The 15,114-nt window shown below is 41.8% G+C and overlaps 1 long non-coding RNA gene and 1 pseudogene across 1 annotated transcript in view; both read left to right on the forward strand.

Annotated features, from left to right (window-relative positions):
- LOC147001995 (uncharacterized) overlaps positions 1 to 15,114 on the forward strand; it is a 306,897-nt gene that overhangs the window by 234,535 nt on the left and 57,248 nt on the right. The gene's annotated exons all lie outside the window — the stretch shown is intronic.
- On the forward strand, positions 820 to 994 carry LOC147001996 (U2 spliceosomal RNA; annotated as a pseudogene).

Consider the following 15,114-nt stretch of genomic DNA (forward strand, 5'->3'; position numbering starts at 1 on the left):
CTTTCTCTCTTAAATAGGTTTTCTTGGGTATTTTCATCACTTTGATTAAGGAACTGACTCTCCTAGACAATGTCTCTGAAAAAAGTACATGTGTGTACAGACAGCATTTTGCTCATGATTGGAAGCCCCCCCCCCACTTCTCCCTCCCCATCTCTCTTTTCTTTCCTTCCCCCATCCCTTTCCTCCTCCTTCTTTTGATGTTTTTTCTTTTTTGAGACAGGGTTTCTCTGTGTGGCCCTGGCTGTCCTAGAACTAGTTCTGTAGACCAGGATGGCCTTGAACTCACAGAGATCCAGCTTCCTCTGCCTCCAGAGTGCATCATCACCACCATGCTGGAAGGCATTTTCTTAAGTAGACCAAATCAGTGTCCACTCCACAGGATTGACAACTTTCACATTCAAGGCTTTGGAAAATATCTGCTTTCAGTGAATTACAAAAAAAAAAAAAAAAAAAAAAGTATTCAAGAGACCAGAGTACTAGAGGGTGAGATACACAGGCATATGTGGGAGGTACAGAAATGGGGTTTGAAGATCAAGAAGAGCCGTGATTGGCTGTAAGTTTCCAGCCTTCTGTTTAGCCTCCTGATGAAAAGCTGTGAGTCCCTATGAGTATGCCTGCAGGCTATACATGTGTCAAGTATGTAGAGTTTTCTGTTCAACATTTACTCTTATTAGCTTTCTCTAGGTATGTTCATATGGAAATAGTTTGCTTCTGCAAAACATGAAGTATTTTAAAAGGGATACACTTCAAGATTTTAAATTTACAATAACCTGTAGATTGACTAATTTAAAATTATATGGAACTTATTCTATTAAAATCATCATTTAGGTTGATATCAAGCTAGTGTCTATTTTACTGTTTTAATAGCTGGTATATCCTCTGTCTGATGACAATATATTGAGTAAAATCTTCAAGCTAGGAGATGAAATAAGAACTTGTTCCTTCCACTCCACACATGAGCTGGAATTACAGTACCAGGAACAGTGTACTCCACCTAAGAAACCACTTAGGTTTCCTGTATTGCTCTCAGTAATGCTTAATGCTCAAGCATTTGAATAATGTCTGTATTTCCTTTTAATTGTCTTTAATATATCTGCACAGAGTACCAGCCAGCCCAGCATTCTTGTTTCAAATATGGTTATACTAGAACCTTAACAGAACCTTGGTCTCGATGCCAGCCTGGGATATAAGTAGCAATAGGCAAGAGCTGCCCGGAAGGAACAAGATCAGAAGTCCAGTTTTGTGGCAGCAGTCTAAGACTAAAGCACAAAGTGAGAACTTTCAAGAGAAAACCAAACCTATGCGAGTAGACAAGGTGCAAGGTTCTATAGGCAGGTGAGGATGGGCATTCTGGGGCAGGCAGCACTGGGTAGCAGTGCTACTGAAAAAACTTTCCCCTGGTCAGCTTTCTGCTGTTTTCTGGCACTAATGACTCTAAGCCTCAGAACCATCCAAATACACAGAAATCTAAAGATGGGTCAGTGAGGCATGAACAAAGATAGAAGGATGGTTTCATCACTGGGACTATTGAAATGGCATGTAGAAGATGGATTAATGTTTCTAAAGGCATTGCACAATTGCTTCCATAATGTTATGAAATGAGCTGCAGAGTTTGAGAAGCCCTTCCCTTGTGTACTGAGAAGGTTTCCAGAAAGATGGGAGAATTCAAGTCTCAGGTTGCTGAAAAGATCAGGAGAAGAGAATAAACCCTTTCTTGAAAAAGTTTTCTTCAGGACAAATGGCTTCTAAGTTAGTTTTGCAAAGAGTTGTCTAAGAAATGTAGCGCTCTTATAGGAATGCCAAGGGCATTTGACAGTACACAGAAGCACTGTGAACTTCCGTTTGGGAAAGAGTGGTTCTAACTGTCAAAGAAATTAAAGTTCGAACTAGAAGAGGAGTGACCATCAACGCCCCCTGCAAATGTTGAAATAAAATCTATCTCTGCTAATGTCACTACCTCATTGATGGTGGTAAAGGGGAGCCATGTTTGTAGAGTTGCTACTTTGTGTGTTTGCCTCCCACATCTAGCTCCTCCAACCTCTCCAGAAGTGAAAAAAGTGCTATCTATGTCTACTTAACAGATGAGGAAGGCCTGGGCTTGAGAAGGTAAGCATAGTGACATCACAGGCTCACCTCTAACATGACAGCAGCTTGTCCTCTCCTTTCAAAGCTACAGGACCACACCATTTCTTGAGAGGACTCAATTACATGTTAGAAAGACCTTGAACTGAGCTGAGCATGATTTAATAAAGAATTCATTACAGTAAAGTAGATATTTTTATCTTGTAAATAAACAATGTGATGTGGTACCACAACATGTCACATCACAAAAACATTTATGATAACTTTTAAACCAATAAATGTAATAGATTTGTCAAACAGTACAAAAAAATGTGTATTTTATTAACTCATGGAAGAGAGGTAAAATGGAAATTGGGATGGCATTCACTATGATAATTTACATTTCTTATCTTAATAAGGCTCCAAATAATTAGCAAGTAGAGGCCAGAAAGATGGCTCAGTGGGTAAGGGTGCTTGCCACCAAGATTAAGGACTTGAATTTGATACCAAGGACCCACATGATGGAAGGAGAAAAGGGACTCCATCTCAGCGCCACACTTGTACCATGGTCACTCATGCACATATATAAATACATGCACACATACACACACACACACAACATTAGCAATAGATGATATTATGATATCCATTTCACAGGTCAAAAGTCAGAGATTCAGTCATAAGTAGTGTCCTCAGTTTTACAGTTACTAAATGTGGCAGACTTGGGTTACAAACCCATGTTCAAGTGTTTTTCAACATCCACTTCCTTTTTCATATATACATTTACTTTTGCATTTGTATATATGTCTGTGTATGTGTGGTCACTTACATGCCACATCACATATGCTGTGGTCAGAGAATAGCCAGCTGGAGTCAGTTTTCTCCTTCCACCATGTGGGTCTTGGGGATCAAACTCAGTTGCTGGGCTGGGTAGCAACTTCCTTTCCCAGTTGAGCCATCTTGCCAGCCTAATCATCACCCACTTCTTTATTTCAATTCTATTTTATCCATTGAATTTTCTAGAACATACTTAGTGGGGTTTTCCAAGTTATCTTTAGATTTGCTAGACTGAAGTCTCGCTTCCTGCTAATTGAGTTTTGGAATCTCTGTGGGTTCAGGATTATCCCAAAGCATTCTCTGGGCAGTTTTTCCCTTAGGATAAAAGTAGCGTAGAAACAGATGCTGGTCTCCAGTCATGCTGTGTAACCCCATTCCCTATTTCACATCAGCTTTTTTCTACAATCCTAGCCTTCATCCTCAGCTGTCAGATGTTGTGAGTAGCTTTGCTACCCGGCCTAAGCACCAGGAATGGGTTGTGTTACCAGTCCCCACCCAGCTTTCCTGAATCCATGGATAAAAGACACAGTCACATACAGTTGTTCAATTTCAACTTGCCTTTTAACACAATTGCTGGGTGCTACTTATCTCCCACCTGTAAAAGTGTGCCCTTATCAATATTCTTAGCTCCATACCTCTCCACCTGCCCTAAACTTTAGTTGCTCAGTTACATCTAGTCCCAGCTAAACATTCGGACTGCCCACCTGTAGAAGTGGCCAGTGTGGCCACTCCATTTGAGATCTCACATGGCTGGTTACCTTTCCTCCCTCAGAAGCATAGTAAACTCTCCACTCCTCTCCTTGCCTCTGTCTCTTTGCCTCCAGGGACCTAGAAATCCCACCACTTCCTTCTACCTAGCAATTGGCCTATGACTTCTCTACTGACAGATCAAGAACCAATTGGGGAACAGAACCTTACCATCAGAACCACTCCTACAGTCAGATGCTATCATCATTGTCATGGACAGTCCGAGGCATCACTGTAATCCTACTAAAATAACAAAAGGCAAACACCAGGACATGGCCATGCTGACTGAAGCATCTGCATGCCTTAGTGTGAAAGGAGTCATCTTAATTTTGTATATGTTACATAGTGGTCCCGTTTGGAAGGAAGGGTCAGTGGGCTTATTTGTGTAAGATACAGTCCTTCTTTTTCTGGTTTGCTGTGAGCCATGTGGAATGCTAGAGCCCATCAAACCTCTGTGGCTTCTAAGAAGCATCTTCATTGAGTCTCTTTTCTCTCTTGGTGTGACCGTATTTTACACCCTCCAGGAGATTAGCAAGCTCTTCCTAGCTGCCAATGTGACTGATGTGCTGTCTTCCCGAGAAACTGTAGACCAAGAACAGGAAGGAAATGGCAGAGTTATGTCTTTTAGTGATGCCAGACTCTCAATTAAAACTCCAGGCTTCTGAAATCTTTCAAGGTGAAGAATAAAGAGTAATTGTATTGTGTTTATTTGCTTACAATGTGTTTGGGAACCTGGTGCTTCACCAGTGGGTTGCTGAGAACACACTGTAGAAATGTTTAGAATTCAGTGGTCATTCCCTTGGCCTACTACAGGGAGGGTGATGCTTAATACATATACATACATGTACATAGATGTGCATGTACATATAAAGCAAGAGAGGGTTGGATCAAGGTTTTAATCTTTGTCTGGATATTGTAGTCTCCTTTGGAATAATCTCATATATATATATATATATATATATATATATATATATATATATATAATGACAAGCCAGATAGTTAAAATTTATATGGTATTCAATTAAAACTAAGCTTATAAATCCAGGAAGAAAAAAAGTATATCACCTGGGCAGCAGAGCTGATGTCCTTGCCCTGGGTGTATCTATTATTTGCATATTAAAAGAGGTAGATGTCTTATTGTTAGTACTCAGTTGTACATTCAACATTGGCCATTGTAGTGACCTTGTTTGGTTGCAAAGTCTCTTTTTCCTTTCTGTGAATTTCTTCAGCATGTGTCTGAGTAGTGAGCGGTTCAGGTGAAAGCTTGGCTTGATTGGATTTGATTTGGGTTTTGCAGCACTGAGAGTCAATCTTGGGTCTTGCTCATGTGAGGCAAGGGCAGTACCAGTGAGATGCCAGCCTTTTTGCTTTTCGTTTTGAGACTGGGCCTCACTAAGTTGATGAGGCTGATCTTGAACTTGCAAACCTCCTGCTTCTGCCTTTCAAGTAGCTGGCTCAGTCAAGCATTCCATTGTAAATGGTAGAATCCGTTTGACTAGGCATCTTTATTTGCTAATCATGACTTATTATACATTACAGGAGAGAAAAAAACCCCTAAAACTAAAACAAAGGAACAAGAAAACTGTGGGTGCTTAAATCCTTGAACTTGGTAGATTCAGAAACTTCAGGGGCTTTTCAGGAACTGTTATTACAGGGAGTAGAACTAAATGAAGGGTGTAAGGGGGAGTTTTTAGAGGTTTAGCTTTGCCCTCTCAGTGTTCCCTTTTCTCTGCCTCTCTCTACTGCCTTGACCCTTCCCTGCCCACTCTCAGAACTGATCCCACAGGATGGCTCAGAAGCTGGAAGGACAGGGAGAGTGAGGCACTGGGCCATTCTTCCCCTGTTATCTAAAGAACTGGAGGCAGGAGGGTACTCCTGACCACCTCCTTTTTTGTTATTTCTAAAATCAGAGGGCTCAGGGCTGGGGGTGGCTTGGTGGTAGTGTGCTTGTCTAGGTTCAGAGTTTGATCCTGGGCACTGACAAATGGCAACAATAGAAACCTGAATAAAATTGTATCCGAGAAACTTCTAAACGGCACCAGGGATCGTGAAGTTTCTGTACAGAGTTTTCTTTGTTTAAAGACAGCGAAATCCAGCCGCAATTAAAAATTTAAAAAGGGAACCCCTTAATCCACCCCAAGAATAGTAAAAAGAAAAACTTGACCAACGGAAACATATTCTGGTTCCCCACATTCTGGTGTTCTGGGTATGTGCTCAGAAGTGTGAGAGAGAGCGGTATTTATAAAAGTCATGGCATTTTTCAAAGATGGCGGTGAAGTCACAAAAGATGAAGAGCCCTGGAGGAGCGGAACTCAGTTAAGCAGTGTATACAAAGCACAGGTTTCTGCATCAAGAAAACCAGGGAACTCAGCACCTGTCCCTGGTTATTGAGACACCCATGGGGCTACCTGTTGTTTTGTTTCTTTTTCATTTTCTATCTTTCCTTCAAAAAAGAATATCAGAAAATCAACCCCATCCTCCAAACCAAAGGATTTCATTTTTTTGTTTGTTTCCTTGTGGTCTAATGTTGAAGAGTTAAGACAACAACGTCTCAGCAGAGCAATGTGGAGAAGGGGAAGGAGGAGAGATCAATAAAGTTATTCTGTGCCTTTTCCCAGGAGAGAGCTGTGTTAATCGCAGCTGACTGCCTACGCTATATATCAAGTCCAAGGAGAGAGCAGCGGTTGATCTCCAACAGATTTCCTAGGTGGACTGGAAGGGGGGAGGGGGAGACAGCTGCATCTAGCATGTGCATAAATAATTACATAGTCCCATACATACACACATACACATGGTTTTAAGTACATACATGCACACAGTTATATCATCTTGTAGTGATAGCGGACCCATGAATATGTATTATAAAGTGTCCGTGGAAGTGATGCTAGTGATGCTGGGGGGGGGGGATGAATAAGAACAAAGCATCATGGGAGATGTCTATGAAAATGCTATAACAAAACCTACCGCTTTGAATGTTGCCCTTAAAAAGGAATTCAAAATCAAAATATCAATACATTATAAGTATATAAGCACATATGTGTACATTTAAAAATCAGATAAGGGCAATTTCTTTAGGTGATAACTGTAATGTTAGACAAAAACTCTGCAAAATAAGATTTCATATCTTGACCTGGGATTATTTTGCATATCTGAGCTTTATAAAATTTATAGCTTGCTAAGAAGAAAATGGACAGACAGATGGGGTAGACAGAAAAGCTGAGATGAAGGGCAGATTCTCTGATGCATAGACAGACAAGAGTCTGGCCATGGGAAAGTCTCTAGGAGGAAGGCTGTCTGAATTATGGACGTGGCTGCTTTCATAGAAGTTGATAGAACCAGCAGTTTTTGCCAGGGTCATTTGAGCTGATCATGATGCTAAGCTTGGGCCAGGTCTGACCGAGCACAGTGGGCAGTGGTGTGGTGCTCCCACGGAGCACTGTTCTTTCTGTCACTGACAAATGCAGACAGTGTACTTAACTGGGGTGAGGCTGGCACTCTGCATGAGGTTGGACTTCCTCTTCAGAGCACGTTTTTTGATTAGTCAGCTATTCTGTCTAGCCTTCAACTTTATAAATGACAAATAATGCTGTCTTGACATATTTTTTACTGCTTATAAACCTTATATCTATGTACCTGTGTATGTATGTATGTATGTATGTATCTATCTATCTATCTATCTATCTTTCATTTCTACTCAAGTATCAGGAGATATTATAGACAGAAAGTTATATTCCTAGTTCACTTCCCCATTGGCTGTGATAATCCCTTCATGTGTAATCCCTCCATGCTGAGATTCTGAACAATTTTCTTCTCTTGATTAGTATATCTATACTATAAATTGTTTTTAGTATGAGATATTATGCTTTATATATTTATGATTATTTATTTCGCACGTGTGGTGTATATGCACATGTGTGTTCAGGTACATGTGCATCTCTGTGCACGTATGTGGAGATGGCTGAAGGACATTCAGTGCCTTCCTCTTTCTCTACATTATTTCCTTGAGACAGAGCCTCTCGGTGAACTTAAAGCCCACCATTTCAAGTGGGTTGGGTGGCTAGAGAGTTCCTGAGAACAGCCTGTCTTAGCCCCGCCAGACTGCACAGCCCTGGGGTTACAGGCACACAGGCAGCCATTTCCAGCATTTACAGACACACAGGCAGCCATTTCCAGCATTTACAGAAGTCCTGGAGATTTGAACTCAGGTTCTCATGCTTGTGTGGCAGGCACTCTTTCCCACTAAGCCATCTCCTCATTCCTCTAGTTATAAAATCCAAATTCCATCTGTATCATAGCTGTTCAGAAAATGTCTTTGTAAGAAGAGAACCCAGACACAGAGCTGGATGGTGCGGTTCAGTTCAGCCCTCTCGTTTGTTATTTAATGAAGGTTGCTCATGATCTTAGAGGTGAGATGTCTTATCCAAGGTCACCATGACAAACTGAGCAGAGAACTCAGATCTCTTAAGATTCAGTTCTTTATTTCTTCCATTGGGTCATGTGTCCTGGGACCACTCAAGACTGAAATAGAACCAGAAGTTTAAGCAAGCAGCTCAGACAAGGAAATGTCAGCCTTCAGTTTTCCCCAGGGCCAGACTCCAAGTTCATGCCTCTAACTCAGCACACCAGACTTTGGCATCTTCAAAGAAGAAGGAAGATTCGTGCTTGCTGAAAGTCCCTTCCCTTTTTGGAGACCTAGCTCCCTGTCTAGATCTAACTGAACCCCCTACTTCTCCTTGTTTATGTTGGATACAGTCTCACTTCATCTTGTGGTTGTCAATTCATCTGTAAGTTGACTTCATTGCAACATTTATTAAGAATTGACTGTGATCTATCTTAGTAATCAAATACCCTGCTTAAGATAGGCTTACAGTGTAGAGAAGACTCCGAGGAAGGAGAGATGAGACCACCAGAGGCGTGGGAAGACTCGGAAACTCTTATGACAATTCTATTTCCCTTTCTGTCTGACCTTAGTAGGATAGAGAATCGTATTTTATGCATGAGTGTCTTCTGGTATAGTCTCTACCCGTTCCTAAAAGAAGAGACCTGCTGTGTAAGATTCAGTGGGATATCTACCTGTTCCCAAAAGAATAGACCTGCTGTGTAGGATTCTGGCAGTTTTTCATTGAGGAGTCCATTCCCACATTTGGATATGTCTTTCTTTCTATGACTCAAAGAATCCCACACCATGCTTCCAATTGTCTCTTACTTTCTTCAGACTGCCTGCCTTTTTCTTAATCTTCATGCTTAATTAAGCTCATGTTAAACATGTTCAATAGGTCAGGAGGATCTTGGAGGAGATGGATAAGGGGATAGCATGTGATGAAAACACATTGTATGAAGAATTGTTTAAAAACCAATGAATACAAAAAAGTTAATAAAAACTTTGTTTCTTTAAGACAACGTACAGGATTCTTCCCCTGCCTTCACATGACATGCCCTAGCCAGTCTGAACATGCCTCAATAACTCTCCATGAGTCTGTTGAACAAAGCTCACATCCTGGAACTCTGATAATTTCTTACCAGACTATACAAAGCAAGTTATATATATGCATTTAGATTAGTGGGGGAAATCTATCACTGGCCTGTTATCTCTTTCCTTGTTTATTTTTTTCCAAACCCACACCAGAAGCATCCAATGTACTGTTAATATTTTAAAGAGAATCTGAATAACAGCAGACTTACTTATTTTATGTTTAACCTACTTGCCTCCTTTCTCACCGTGCTCTTGCTCTTTGATAAACTCTGAGATGTAGATTTGTGGTAATCAGGATCACCTGACTACCTGGAAAGGAAAGGAAAATGATCAGTTAGAGATTGCTTGTCTGGGTGGGACACAGTGGCACAAAATCCCAACCCTTTGGAGCCTGAAGCAGCAAGATTGCAAGTTCAAGGCTAGCTTGCTTACCCGAGCTACACAGCAAGTTTTGTAAAGGTTGGACTATACTGAAAAAAATATGATCTTTAAACCAACCAACCAACCAAGCAAACAACAAAAGCAACAAAAACCAACCAAACCCAGAAAATTAAAATCCAAACAACAGTTTAAGAGTGCTAATCTGTATTTAATTCGTTGATTGATCTGTATTCCTTTCATACTTTATGACCATGGATTTTTATCAATATCCCAGAAGAATGCAGAATTAAAAAAAAAAAACTCAAAAAATTCTTATTAGAAGACCAGTGCAGCGCTTTACCTTAGTAGGACCAAATATCAACATGTCATGTCCTCTCCTCTACATATAAGAATCCCGCTGAGGTGCTGGGCAGCTGTTTCAGTTAATACAGTGCTTGTCACACAAGCATGAAGTCATAAATTCAGATTCCCAGAAACCACATCAAGATGGGTGTGGCTGTGTACACCTGTGAGGATACAGAGATTAAATAACTGCTCAGGATTCACTGACAAGGACGCCTAGCTGAAGGCTGGTGAGGTTCATATTTAGTAGGAGACTCTCTATTGAAGGAATAAATATAAAAACAATATGCAGGGCACCTGATGTTCTCCTGTGCCCCTTCCCCACTTACACTACAGAGCTAAGCTTACTTACCTAACCGAGCTATCCAGAATTGGCGTAAGTAATCAAAATCTCATGGTCCATCTTTAAAGACTTGAGAATGAAAACAGAGAAGAGGAGGAAGGGTTTCACCTTCCCCAGATTTCAGAGGGTGTGGTGTCATGGGCTACACATAATTCCACATGTGCTGTCCTGTAAGGAAGTCCAGAGTCCAACCTCCATGGAGGTCAAAGCAGTGGACCCCAGAAAACAAGCTTGGCTCCAGTGAGCCGTACTCTTTGGTATTCACATCCATGCTGTTTGTAGCAGGGAGGACTCCTTGAGAAGTGTCGAATGTGCCAAATTTAAAATCTCCGAGGTGGCAGTTTCTGCCTTTAAAATATTCCTCAGCTTCTCCCCCGAGTGCTTCCTGTTCATCTCTTGATGCTTGAATCTCTACAGGAATTCTGATTCTGCCACAGCACCCTAGAATATACTCAAATTATGCTTCTGTATTCTTTTAATTTTTTTTTTAAATTCTGCATGCTCAGCACTTTGGAGACTCATCTATTTCACAAACGCTTGAGTAAATTTAATTGTGCTGCATTGAAAGCCCTTCCTTGCCACACTGTCCTTTCATTAATAACAGAGGGAACCATGGGACATGGTTATTATTAAAGACACCTTGGATTCATGCAAACCCACCCTTTGGATGAACTTGGTGCAATGTATACATCCTAACTCACAAGAGCTGGGGTGAGACCTAGATTTGATGGCCAGTGCTCTTACAGCCCTATTGATCAAAGCACTTAGTCATTCACTGTCTTGGTTCCATCGCTTCCTATCCTACTCGCTGGAATGGAAATGGCTAAAAGAGAAGAGCATGAAACCTGCAAAGGCCAGAGAATATGAAATGTATGAACATGAGGAAATATGCGCACCTGCGTGCATGCGTGCGCACGCACGTGTTTGTGTGTGTGTCTGTGTGTGTGTGTGTTATGTGAATGTGTGTGTGTTCATGTGTACCTGCATGCATGTATCTATGTTATGTGTATGTGTACATATGGGTGCATTTGCTCATACATTCGTAAGTGGAGACCAGAGGTAAGCTACAGTTGCAGTCACACATCACTAAGCCTTGATTTCTCCATCTTATGCAAATGTTGAGGATCCACACTCAGGTCCCGATTCTTGCACAAACCCTTTACTCTCTGACCCATCTCCCTAGTCCCTGCCTTGACTCTCAAATATGAACGACTGTGAAAGACAATATTGAGAATTTGACTGGAAACTGTGAAGACCAGCCATAGTCTAACCTCTCTTTCTTGGCAAGTCAGAGGTCTACCTCTTTCCCTGCCTATGTTGAAAAGTGCTTACAGAGCCAGGAATCATGGATACCACAATGGAGCCAGTTCCTAAGGAACATTAATTTGGTCAGTCAGAGTCTCTAGAAACCACACCAGCTGACCTGAGATGTGAATGCTCCTGGCTTTTGTAGCCTTCTCTTTCATCTCTTTTCTTCTGAAGCCCCAGGCTATGAGTGGCAGTTTCAAAAGTATAGGAATGACTCGAGACCGAATTTTGGGCCTGTGTATTTATTTGGTTATCCATTCGAGGATCTTGACCCAGTAACCTCTATCTTCCAAAGCCCCAGGGGATGGATTTGCATCTCTTGGGTTGGCAGCTTGAACCCAATGATGAATGAAAGGCAGGGACTCTAGGAGGAAATAGAACTTGGCTCCTAGATGGCACCCTTTGGCCAAGAATAATGAACTTTATGTCACAGAGTCTTCTTGGTATACAGGTAATAAGCATTCATCTTTGGGAAGATTCTCTTTTCTCTCTCATTATCCTAGAGATGGAGACATTTCTCCTCTTCCTTTCACCGGCTCTCAGGACAATCAATCCATGGTCTGACTGCACATTACTTTCCAGAATCTTCAGGCTACATGTGGCCCCATTCGAGAAGCAACACACCTTCTGCATGGTTGGGCTTGAAGGCTAAAAAGGGCGCCCACTGAGGCAGAAGGGGAAACAGAATCATTTTCTAAATTCATAACAACAAATGCTATTATTTGTATATATTGGGGGAATTATTGATTTTTCCTAATACCTGGTGTGTTGGTTTTTCAGTCTTTGTGTAAAAATACTAGAGAAAAAAACATTTTAAAGGAGAAAAGATTGGCTCCTGAGTCCAGAGATTTTGGTCTATGGCCCTTTGTAGTGAGGTCCGGCTGAATGACTAGAAGGGTGTGGCAGAACAAAGATGCTCAGCTAAAACTGAGACCGACAGGAAGGGACTAGGGACATGGTATACTCTTTAAACATGACCACCCCCCCGATTCCACACGTGGATACACACACACACACACACACACACACACACACACACACACACACACACACCGACTTACTTTCTCCAGCCTCTGGAATTCTCAATGAGTTGATCCCTTCATGAGAGAAGCATGACCCAATCCCCAGGCAATAGTGTCATTGGCTAGATCAAATCTTCAATGTGCAAGCCTTTTAGGGGAACAGCCTCTATTAAACCATAGTGTACTCCTTAACAAAAGAAAACCAAAGTTTCCTTACGAAGAAAATCATCCATTTTTTTTTTATCCTGACACACCTAAACAGACACTTAAAAACTAACACACCATTTTGAGTGTGAAATGACAGTCCTTAGGAATGCTTGAGCCACATGCCACCTGTAGCACATGCCACTCCCTATTGGCTCAGTCTCATTGCCTAAAACAAAAACAAACAAACAAACAAACAAATAAACAAAAAAACCAAGAGGCTGACCATGCAGCATATAATGTATTTCCATTCCTCATCTTCCTGTGAAGAGCAGGCAATTCCTGGGGGTTCCTGCAGGGAGAGTTTGTTCACTATATGTTGAGTGCATTTGGAATAGAGTAACTGTGGCATCCTACCCAGCTCTCCCTTGAATCTCACCAAAAGATACAACTTTTCAAACTGTGCTCTAGGCTGATAGCATGAAGTTTTCCCCAGTTGGCGAAGATGGCAACTTGTTTGTAGCCAATTCAGTGGCCTCAGAATACTCAGCCTGATAGAGGACAGAGTGAACACCAGGATAGTCGTACACCCCATTAGCTCTATGCGAGGCAGACGATGTAGGGTGAACAGAATAGATCCCATAGCACAGTTCAGCGACGCCTGTCAATCAGGCTCTCCAGTCATGATTTCCAGCCCATCTCCTCCTCCGCTCTTGCTACCCATAGTGGTCAATATGCACTTGACTCCACACCTCAGAGAAAACTCCAGGAAGAGACACTGGCAAAGCACCAGGGAGGCCAGAAGGAACTATACCCAAGGAACCTCACAGTTTGCACCCTACCCAGTGATCCAGTTATACCAACCTGACAACGTCTCCACTGCCCGGATTTGTTTGTCTGGGAATCTGGTTTGCCTCTATCCCTGTGATGGGTTCAAGTGAAAAAAAAAATATGTGAAACCTTTTGTTTTGTTTTGTTTTAAGACCAGAATAGAAGTTAGCCTGCAAAGATAGCAATTATATGTACTTAAAATATTCTTCCCTTAAGCAAAATAAGGAATTGTCTAATCTTTCTTCAGAGTACACATTATGAAACCCTGGAGACGTTCAGGCCAGACAGCCATGAAACTCTTGGAGCTCCTTGCTCTCTTTCTCTGAAATGAGAGCATTGTGGCTGGATTGTCTACTGCAGACCTGGACCCCAGTACACACTCTCGTACAAACCCCTTTCTCCCTATGTGCAGATCAGAATACTCCTACACTGCCATATCACCTGACACTTGAAGAGACCTCCTGAGCCACCGTGCGGTGGCCTTACATAAGAAACCCTGTGACCTAAGAACTTACAGAAGGAATTATGAATGTGACTCTACATTGACCATCAGCCAGACATTAGTCTTTTAAAAAATTAGGCTGACTCTCACAATTTTTTACACACTGGTTATGTACGGCACTGTGCTAACTTCTCAAAAGGTGATTTTAAAACACAATCGCATTCTTTCAAAAAGCTGTAATATGTGACAAGATGGCTCAGTGGTTGTAGGTGTTTGCGGGCAAGCCTGCTGATCATCCTTCAGTTCCTAGAACCCACACAGTCAAAGGAAACAACTGACCTTTCAAGATGTCCTCTGATATCAACTTAGGTGTCTTGGCATATATCCCACCCCACAGTAAATAATAAATGTTTTTTTTTAAAAAAAAGCAAGCTTCAACATGAAAATATTAACATAAAAGTGTACTCAAACGCTCTGGTACCTCCTATTGTATGTAGATACCATGCACTCTCCTGAGGGAACATAGGGAATTGTCAGAGCCTCTTCCTCCACAGCTATAGATCACGGAGAAGCTGACAGCAGGATAGAGAGGCCATATACCTTTGTCCCTTCCCAACTCCAAGGATGAGGCTGCCCGGCACAATGCTAAGTACAAGACAACAATGAATTAGATAAAATCGTCAAAATAAAACCACTCCTAGGATGGGGTAAAGTCTAAAATACACAGGAGAAACTAAGGGAGTCTGAGAAAGGCTGATTACACTAACACAGAGCGGGGAAAGGCGGTAACAATGCAAAGACAAGACTACTTAGGCAGATTAGAATCTGGTTCAACTCCTGGCACTGCCCCACACTATCTGGGCAGAGTTGTCTTTGCTGAGCCCTATTCTCTGCACCTATAAAGCATTCATGACATCTTTAAAGGCAAGGACTGGGATGCAGGCTTTCTGCATATGGAATGTAGAAGCCCCCCACCCCCACAGTGATCTATTAGAGGAAACACAGAAAAAGAGGATGGAAGGAGTGCCCTGCAAGTGCTTAAGCAGGAAGCATGAGCAGGGACTTTAAGGACAACAGGGCAGTTGCCAGGGTCAGATTATCTTGAGATGTGTAGGGGTGTCATTGTCATGGACCTCATCCCTATGTCCAGACAGACGTACAAAGAGGTGGTGAGTTAGAGGAT

The sequence above is a fragment of the Mus caroli genome, unplaced genomic scaffold, assembly GCF_978045245.1.
Source record: "Mus caroli unplaced genomic scaffold, Mus_caroli_1 scaffold_11, whole genome shotgun sequence".
NCBI lineage: Eukaryota > Metazoa > Chordata > Mammalia > Rodentia > Muridae > Mus > Mus caroli.